This window comes from Triticum urartu, chromosome 7A (genome assembly GCF_056163025.1).
Source record: "Triticum urartu cultivar PI428250 chromosome 7A, HENAU_Tu73, whole genome shotgun sequence".
Classification (NCBI taxonomy): Eukaryota; Viridiplantae; Streptophyta; class Magnoliopsida; order Poales; family Poaceae; genus Triticum; species Triticum urartu.
In genome coordinates, this window is record NC_141879.1 from 462,183,163 (window position 1) to 462,192,077 (window position 8,915).

Consider the following 8,915-nt stretch of genomic DNA (forward strand, 5'->3'; position numbering starts at 1 on the left):
GCAAGTAGGAGAAGCAAGCACATGCATATTATACTCATCAAAATCATCAGGTGTAACGGTAAAAGGCAACCCATCAATATAATCCTTAATAAGTGCAACCTTCTCCGATATAGTGTAGTCGGGAGAATTCAAAAAGATAATAGGACTATCATGTGTGGGTGCAATAGCAACAATTTCATGTTTAACATAAGAAATTATAGCAAGTTCATCTCCATAAGCATAATTCATATTGGCATCTTGGCCACAGGCATAGCAAGCATCATCAAAAAGGGATATTTCAAGAGAATCAACGGGATCATAACAATCATCATAGCAATCATCCTTCGGTAAGCACGAAGGGAAATTAAACAATGTATGAGTTGAAGGGTTACTCTCATTAGAAGGTGGGCATGGGTAGCTAATCCGCTCTTCCTCCTTTTGTTCTTCGCTCTCCCCATCATCTTTTTCATCCAATGAGCTCACAGTTTCATCAATTTCTTCTTCCATAGACTCCTGCAAAATATTAGTCTCTTCTTGGACAGCGAAGACTTTCTCAATAAGTGCATCAATATAGGAATTGTATTCATAATTATCATAGCAATATCTCAATATAGCAAAATTTTCAGGCCTATAAACATCATCATCAAAAGCTTCATACTTTTCAAACAAAGATTCAATTTCATAAGCACCCTTAAAAGCAACAAATTCTTCTATTTGTTCCACATCATAGTAATAATATATACCTCTAGCATAAGAAGCCAAGGTTTCATTATCATTAAATTTGCATGAAAAGGGAAGGTGTGGAGCCTTCATCCTAGAGCAACAAGTATAATCATATATCAAGCATAGTTGCCTAGCATACCATTTCAACATATAAATTTGATCCCATAATAGTTTCCCTTTTTGAGTCAAGCGACAATCCCTAAAGTATTCACGTTGATCCAACGTGTCTCCCATTACCAAATTGAATGGGGTTTTCTTTGGATTATCAAAGTAGTACATAATATCTGTCACATAACGAGCATCGAGGGTTTTAGGAGGTTCCTCATCTCCATGAGCAGCAAGTACACCTAATTATTTTGGTATTTCGTGTTCCATAGCCATAACTAAAGATAAAGAACAACTAAGAACAGCAAATAAAAATTACTAAGTGATAAAGCAAACAAGCACACACGAGAATATTCACCCCACTCTATTGCTCCCCGGCAACGGTGCCAAAAAAGGTCTTGATAACCCACAAGTATAGGGGATTGCAAAATTTTTTGATAAGTAAGAGTGTCGAACCCAACGAGGAGCTAAAGGTAGAACAAATATTCCCTCAAGTTCTATCTACCACCGATACAACTGTACGCACGCTTGACGTTCGCTTTACCTAGAACAAGTATGAAACTAGAAGTACTTTGTAGGTGTTGTTGGATAGGTTTGCAAGATAATAAAGATTATGTAAATAAAAAGTAGGGGCTGTTTAGGTAAAGACACAACTAAGTTAGTTTTAATAAAGAGCTTTTTGTTACGAGAAAGTTATTTGTCCCTAGGCAATCGATGACTAGACCGGTAATCATTATTGCAATTTTATATGAGGGAGAGGCATAAGCTAACATACTTTCTCTACTTGGATCATATGCACTTACGATTGGAACTCTAGCAAGCATCCGCAACTACTAAAGATCATTAAGGTAAAACCCAACCATAGCATTAAAGTATCAAGTCCTCTTTATCCCATACGCAAACAACCTACTTACTCGGGTCTGTGCTTCTATCACTCACGCCACCCACCATAAGCAAATCATGAACATATTGCAAAACCTACAGCGGGGATCCCTCACGCTTGCGCAACACGGAGAGCGCCATAGGACAACACCAATAATAAAACATGCAACTCAAACCAATCACGATCATCAAATAACCCATAGGACAAAACGGATCTACTCAAACATCATAGGATAGCCATACATCATTGGGGAATAATATTTAGTGTTGAGCACCATGTTTAAGTAGAGATTACAGCGGGTAAGAGAGAGGTTACACCGCTGCATAGAGGGGGGAAGAGTTGGTGATGATGGCGGTGAAGTTCTTGGTGAAGATTGCGGTGATGATGATGGCCACGGCAGCGTTCCTCCGCCACCGAAAGAGAAGGGGAGAGGGGGCCCCTTCGTCTTCTTCTTCCTTGACCTCCGCCCTAGATGGGAGAAGGGTTTCCCCTCTGGTCCTTGGCCTCCATGGCGTGGGAGGGGCGAGAGCCCCTCCGAGATTGGATCTGTCTCTCTGTCTCTCTCTGTTTCTGCATTCTCAGATTCTAGCCTTTCACCGTTTCTTATATTCCCGGAGATCCGTAACTCCGATTGGGCTGAAATTTTAACACGATCTCTATCCGGATATTAGCTTTCTTGTGGCGATAGAAAGGCACCAACCGCCTTACGGGGTGGCCACGAGGGTCAGGGGCGTGCCTGCCCCCCTACCTCGTGGCCCCCTCGAGCATCGTCTCGCATGGATTTTTCTTCCCAAAAATCATATATTCCAAAAATATCTCCGTCAGTTTTTATCCCGTTTGGACTCCGTTTGATATGGATATTCTGCGAAACAAAAAACATGCAACAAACAGGAACTAGCACTGGCACTGGATCAATATGTTAGTCCCAAGAATAGTATAAAAAGTTGCCAAGAGTATATGAAAGTTGTAGAATATTGGCATGGAACAATCAAAAATTATAGATACGATGGAGACGTATCACATATCCTCCTAATAATTATGGAGCTATTATAAATATTCCATTTGTTTGGAATTAACCGGAACACACTTGCTAAAGAAATACCAATGCCTTTGTTAACACAATTCTTGGTCTCTATCTTTGCCATATATCCTTTCATCACTTTCCGGAGCTCCATCAAAAATCTCAACATTTCCGGACCTTCCCAAACCTCACCTCCTATTCAAATCATTTGAATTTAAATCAAATGAGTTTGAATTTATATCTTTCGATCCTGCCACTTCTAATTTTCTTGGGTCATACACATTTTTATGAGTCCAAGAAAATTAGCGTCCTGCCCTAATCCTTCCCTAACCCTCTCTTTTTTTCCTTCTCTATTTTCTTTTCTGCTAAAGGAAGTAAGAGAAGGGGGGGAGAGAGAGCAGCCTAGCAGCTGCTCAGCGTGACCCAACCTCAGGCCCAGCAGCAGCCGAGCCGGCCACTGGGCCTCTAAGGCCCACCTAATCTCAACCCTAACCCTCTTCTCTGCCCGATCCCTTTCCCCACTCTCTCCCTCTCGTCCACCCACACCGCCGCCACTTCACGCCCGCGCAGCCAGCGCCAGGGTAGGCACCGCGCCCGAGCTCCTCGACTCCAGCCGCCCCTATTGGCGACCAGCACCGCCGTGGCCGTCCCCTTACCCGCGCCTTGGCCTCCTTCCTCCTTGACTCCCTTGCTGCTGGCCGCCCTTCCGTCTCTTCCACAGCTCCACGCCCGATGCCCTGCCGCCATGCCCCGCTGGCACCGGCGAGGCACTGCCTCCCCTCCGCCCCGTGTGCCTCCTCATCATCTCCTTGCCGCGCGCCCCGAGTTCACCTTCCTCCCTGATGGCACCTAAGGCCTCATGTCGCCATGGTCGCTGCCTGATGCTGTGCCGTGCTGCCGCCGCCAAGTCCCGTCTCCGGCCATGGCGACCACGTCGGCGACCACGTGCAGGCCGCTGCTCCGAGACGTCTCTGTCTTCCTCTTTCCCTCGAGCTCGTGCTCATCACTACCATCTCCGGCTGCTCATGCAGCCATGGACGCCGTTGCCGCTGCTTTGTTGTTGTTCCTCGTCGGTCGCCTTGCACCCGCGAGCACCACCACCGAACCAGGAACACCAAGTCCATCTTCAAACTCCTCTGCACCCCCTTCTTCGTGGGCTTTTGTTCGTCGTCGCTGTCAGCCGAGGCCCCTTGTGTTTTTTTGACAGAAAGACTGTAAGGGAACCCCCTATAGTATAATTGGTGCAACAAATACAAATTGCAAGTACCATGCCTTGAACCTGGGTGGGTGGGAAGGCATCAGCCCCTCCCCACCACTAGGCTATGCCTTAGTCTGCCCGAGGCCCCTTGTGTTGCTTTGTTTGGACCGTCAAGATTGACAAGATCGGCTACGAGACGCCAAGAACCGTACCCGGACCGCCAAGCATCTTCTCTGTGATTTTGGCCAAGTACCACAACGACGCGTCAAGTACCTCTACCGCCGTCTACGAAAACGCCAAGTACCCCTACGTGCGAAGACGCCAAGACCGTTTCGAGATTCCCCAAGTACCGCTACCGATGACTCGAACACCTACGAAAATGTGTACCACTACCGTCACCGAGATTGCGAGAACCTCTACCGATGACCTCGGAGCGTGTACGACGACCGTTGTCGAAGACCCGTACCTCTACCGCTTCCTGAACATGAACGACTACCTCCACTATGAACGTCCCAAGAACGTCCTCTTCCTCTACTCTGCACCGAACTCGAACCGTCCCGTTTGCATGCTTTGAAGGTATAACCCCGAGATGACCGCCCGTGAACGAATGCATGTGTTGTATGAGATGCATGTTTGGATGTTGTATCCGCCCGTGAACGTTAGTTGTTTCCCTCGCTTGGCACCATCGTAGACCCATGGGAACCCGGTATCCGGGATCACCCCACCATCTCTAGCTTGCTCTGCACATCCGTACACTTGCTCTTTTGCACCGGTATCTCAACGAGTTGCCGGATCATCGGAATGTTGTCGTGGCGCCATATCCATTTTCACCACCGTGGCACCATTTCCATTTCGCCGCGTGGCACCCTTCCATTCCGTCATGGTGACAAATGCTCTAACATGCTCATGTCCATATTTTCATAAAAAATGCATAGAAATGTATATGACATCCGCATCATGATAACAACATTTAATTTGTTTAATTTGTTGTCGCTTTTCAATTGCTAAATAACATATGGGGATTTTACCGGAATTGTTGTTTGTAGTTCCGACCTCATTTAAACTTGCCTTGGTAGGTAGTTTTATTATGCTTCACTTCTTGCCATGTTAACCAACATTTAATGTTGATGAGTAGTCTAAACGAGAGCAAACTAAATAACTTGAATGTGGTGTTTCGTCAATATGCAACTCGTTGCATATTGAGCTCCACTTAATTGGTAGTATTGTTTGTTGCACTTTGCCATGCTTTTATACCGGACATGCATCATACTTGTTTGTGCATCATGCTATGTTTATGCTTGTGTGTTTACCATGTTGTTTGCTTCTTTCCGGTTTGCTTCTCTTGTTAGCTTCGGTTTCGTTCCAGAGTTGTGAGGATTCGTTCGGCTACGTCTGTTTGTCTTCTTCATGGACCCGTTCTTCTTCCTTGCCCTCGATATCACTTCTATCTTTGCTTGCTAGTTGTTCGTTCTATCGCTATGTCGTGCTACCTACCACTTGTTATATCATGCCTCCCATATTACCATGTCAAGCCTCTAACCCACCTTCCTAGCAAACCGTTGTTTGGCTATGTTACCGCTTTTGCTTAGCCCCTCTTATAGAGTTGCTAGTTGCACGTGCCGTGCAGCACAACAACAAAAAGACACATCCGTGACTTTTGGGCCGAACGAAAAAAATATGTCATACTTATGACACTTCTATGACGATAATTGTGACAAAACCCGATATCATCATAGATGTGGTGGGCTCCTACTTCCATGACAAAAAATCATGACAGAAAATGGGCTTTTCGTCCTGGGCGGGCCGGAGACGCAGCTGCATGACATTCTTTGGGCCGTCCATGACGGAAAAAACCGTGGTAGAAGCGAGGGTGAGGCAAATATCGGGGTGTTCCCAGTTACGGTGGGTGGTCGGGGCCGAGCGATGCGCGTTTCTCTCGTACACGCACGCGCGTGGGTGCGAGGCGTTAGGATCTAACTGAACCTGAGCGAGGCGTTCGCCTACTGAACCCGAGAGATTGCACTGCAGGCTACGCGTTACTGAACCCGAGCGATCGATCGATGGTTGTTAACTGAACCCGATCGAGCGATTCCTTCGCTACTGATGCTAACTAAAGTCGATCGATGCTGCCTATGGATGAACAGTGAACATTGCTGGGGGGGGGTTTGGATGAACAATTCCCGGTGGGGGTGGATGAACAGGACCCCGTGGTGTTTCCTCTGGATGAACAGGACCCCGATCGATCGAGCCGGTTGGGGCTGGATGAACAGGACCCCGTGGAGGGTTGGATGAACAGGACCACCCCGTGGAGGGCTGGATGAACAGTAGCCCATGGAGGGGTGGTTGAACAGGAGCCCGTGGAGAGGGCTGGTTGAACAGTAGCCGGTGGAGTAGCGCGCGGTGGAGGCTGGATGAACAGGAGCCTGTGGATGAATAGTCGCAGGTGGAGGCTGGAGGAGGTCGACGGTGGATGAACAGTAGCCCCGTGGAGGCTGGAGGGGGTCGACGGGGAGATGAACAGTATCCCGTGGAGTCCCGTTTTGCGGTACACCACACCCCTCCGGATGAACAGGACCCCCGTTTCGACCGTATCTCTCCAACACAAGTCCGTTTCCTCCGTTTTGCGGTACGCCACACCCCTCCCGATGAACATGACCCCCATTTCGATCGTAGGAGATCCGTTTCCTCCGTTTTGCGGTACGCCAGACCCCTCCCGATGAACAGGATCCTGTTTCGAACGTGGCCGGTCAAACACAAGGCCGTTTCCTCCGTTGTGCGGTACGTCAGGCCTCGTTTCCATCGGCTGTTCCGTCCAAGCCCTCCCGATGAACACGACGACGCATTCCGTTCCAACCCAGCCGGTTGGCTCCCCATGAACACAACGACGATGTTGTTTCTCCATTCCGACCCAGCCATGTACACAAGCCCTGGCCGTACGTATGCGCGAGTAGGCGTTCGAGACCCCGCCCGTATGTACGTATGTGGCCGTATTTTCTTTCTTGCACACTGGCCGATGTACGTATGTGTACATGCTACGTGTGTGCCCCTACTACGACACGTGTGCACCTCTACATCGTCTAGTATGAACGTACACGTTTGCGACCAGAATGACAACGCTACGTATGCTTCGACCAGGTGGGTCCCGACTGCCAGGCACTTCCTTGCGTGCAAAGATATAGCTGGTGGGTCCCAGCAGTCAGGGGGGCGAATCGTATTTTTTGCCCGAACGCACTTCCTTGCGTGCGAAGATGTAGCTGGTGGGTCCCAGCAGTCAGGGGGAAACGTTTTTTTCATGAAATATGGTGGCCCGTCTGGTGGGTCCCTGCTGTCAGGTGCAGGAATAATTATTTTCCGCGTAATAAGGAGGCACTTCCTTGATGCGGCCGTGGACCCAGCTGTCAGCCTTTCCACGTATAGTCCACTTTCGATGGAAGTCGTTTCTTGACCATGTTGACCACACCGCGCCAAGAGCACCAGGGCGGTGGACGACGGCGAGGCCTAGGAAGGGGACGACGCAGAGCTGGGGAAGACGCGGCAGTGGATGCCCATGCATAGAGGAGTATGAGGGTTCACTGGTTCACTGCGGTGTGAGGCTATCATCGCCGCAGAATGACAGGGGGTGTGGGTGAGTAGAGGGATGGCCTGGCCAGCAGTGGGAGTAGTAGGGGGCAGTGAGGCCCCCGCGGCATCGCAGCCGGCCATGGGAGGCAAGAGAACGAGGCACGACCGGCTCTGGTTTGGGCGGCTGGAGCAAGAAGACCAGAGGTTGAAGAAGCACTACAGCCGTTGGATGGTGTAACATCCCAAATTTTCAATTTGGAATGTTATACATTAGACCATCATTGCATACCATAATTTATTTGCTTTTGGTTTTGATCCTAGAAATTCCACGCAACTCAAGGACCCACGGAGAGAGTTGGGGATTTCGTTATTTTCATATTTGAGTTCTCTCAAATTTTGCAAATAGGATCATTTGATTTTAATTATTTTATTATCAATTATTTCTATTACAAAAATATGAGAGAGGGAATAAAATGACTTTCCCAAAATAAAGAAATATTAAGGATTTAATAATAAAATCAAATAAGATTTTATTTCGGAGTTTTTCGGTATTTTATTTGAATTTAGGAAATATGTGCGTTTTTCAAAATTGCATTTAGGCCCCAAATAAATGTTCACCTTGTGCGGCTTGATTTTAGAAGCCCGGGAAAATTTATTTCGGGATTTTTGGAGTCCGTTTAGTATTTTTTTTTATTTGTTTTTCTGCGCGGAATAAAAAAACGCGAACCGACTTTGGGCCGTACCCGAGCGAGACTCCGCCCGGGGGCTGCCTTTAAATAGCCGCCGCCTGAGCCGCCCCAGCCCACCAGAGCCTCCGCCAACCCTAACCCTAGACGCCTCGATCCGCGCGCCCACCGCCGCAGAGCCGCCTCCCGAGGTAAAAAAAGAGAGAGAAAAAAGGTTCGCGGTTTTATTTTTTTTAGTTTCATTTTTTAAAATAGATCGGTTTTTCTGGTTTATTTATTTAGCGAGTGTTCGTTCTAGCGAACGTTCGTTGTTTTTCTTTTTCTCGGATTAAATCCGCGATTTTTCTGATCGCGATTCCTGATCCAATTTTCGTTTTAGTATAACTTTTCGCTTGGTTATCGGAATCAGGCGATTCAAGCGCCTGGAGTTTCGTCTCGAAACCCTCTATCCATTTAACCAACTTAAAAAAGTTTTTGCCACTGTAAAAATTTCCCTAGATCCAGAATAGTAAACGAAGCCTGTTTTCTTTTGCCGTTTGACTTTCGTTGCTTCGTTTGATTTGATTATTTTTGCAAACCGGAGTTCTTAAGTTGAACCTTCTGGTTAGATCTCTTATTTGAGTTTTACCCGTGCATTAGATGAATACTTATTGTATGCTTGTTTGTTTGTCTGCGATAGAATACCCGGAGTGCGCCGCCTGTTACTTCGAATCTCTAGGTTTTGCGGATCATCAGCAAGGCAAGTAACACTTTGATCAT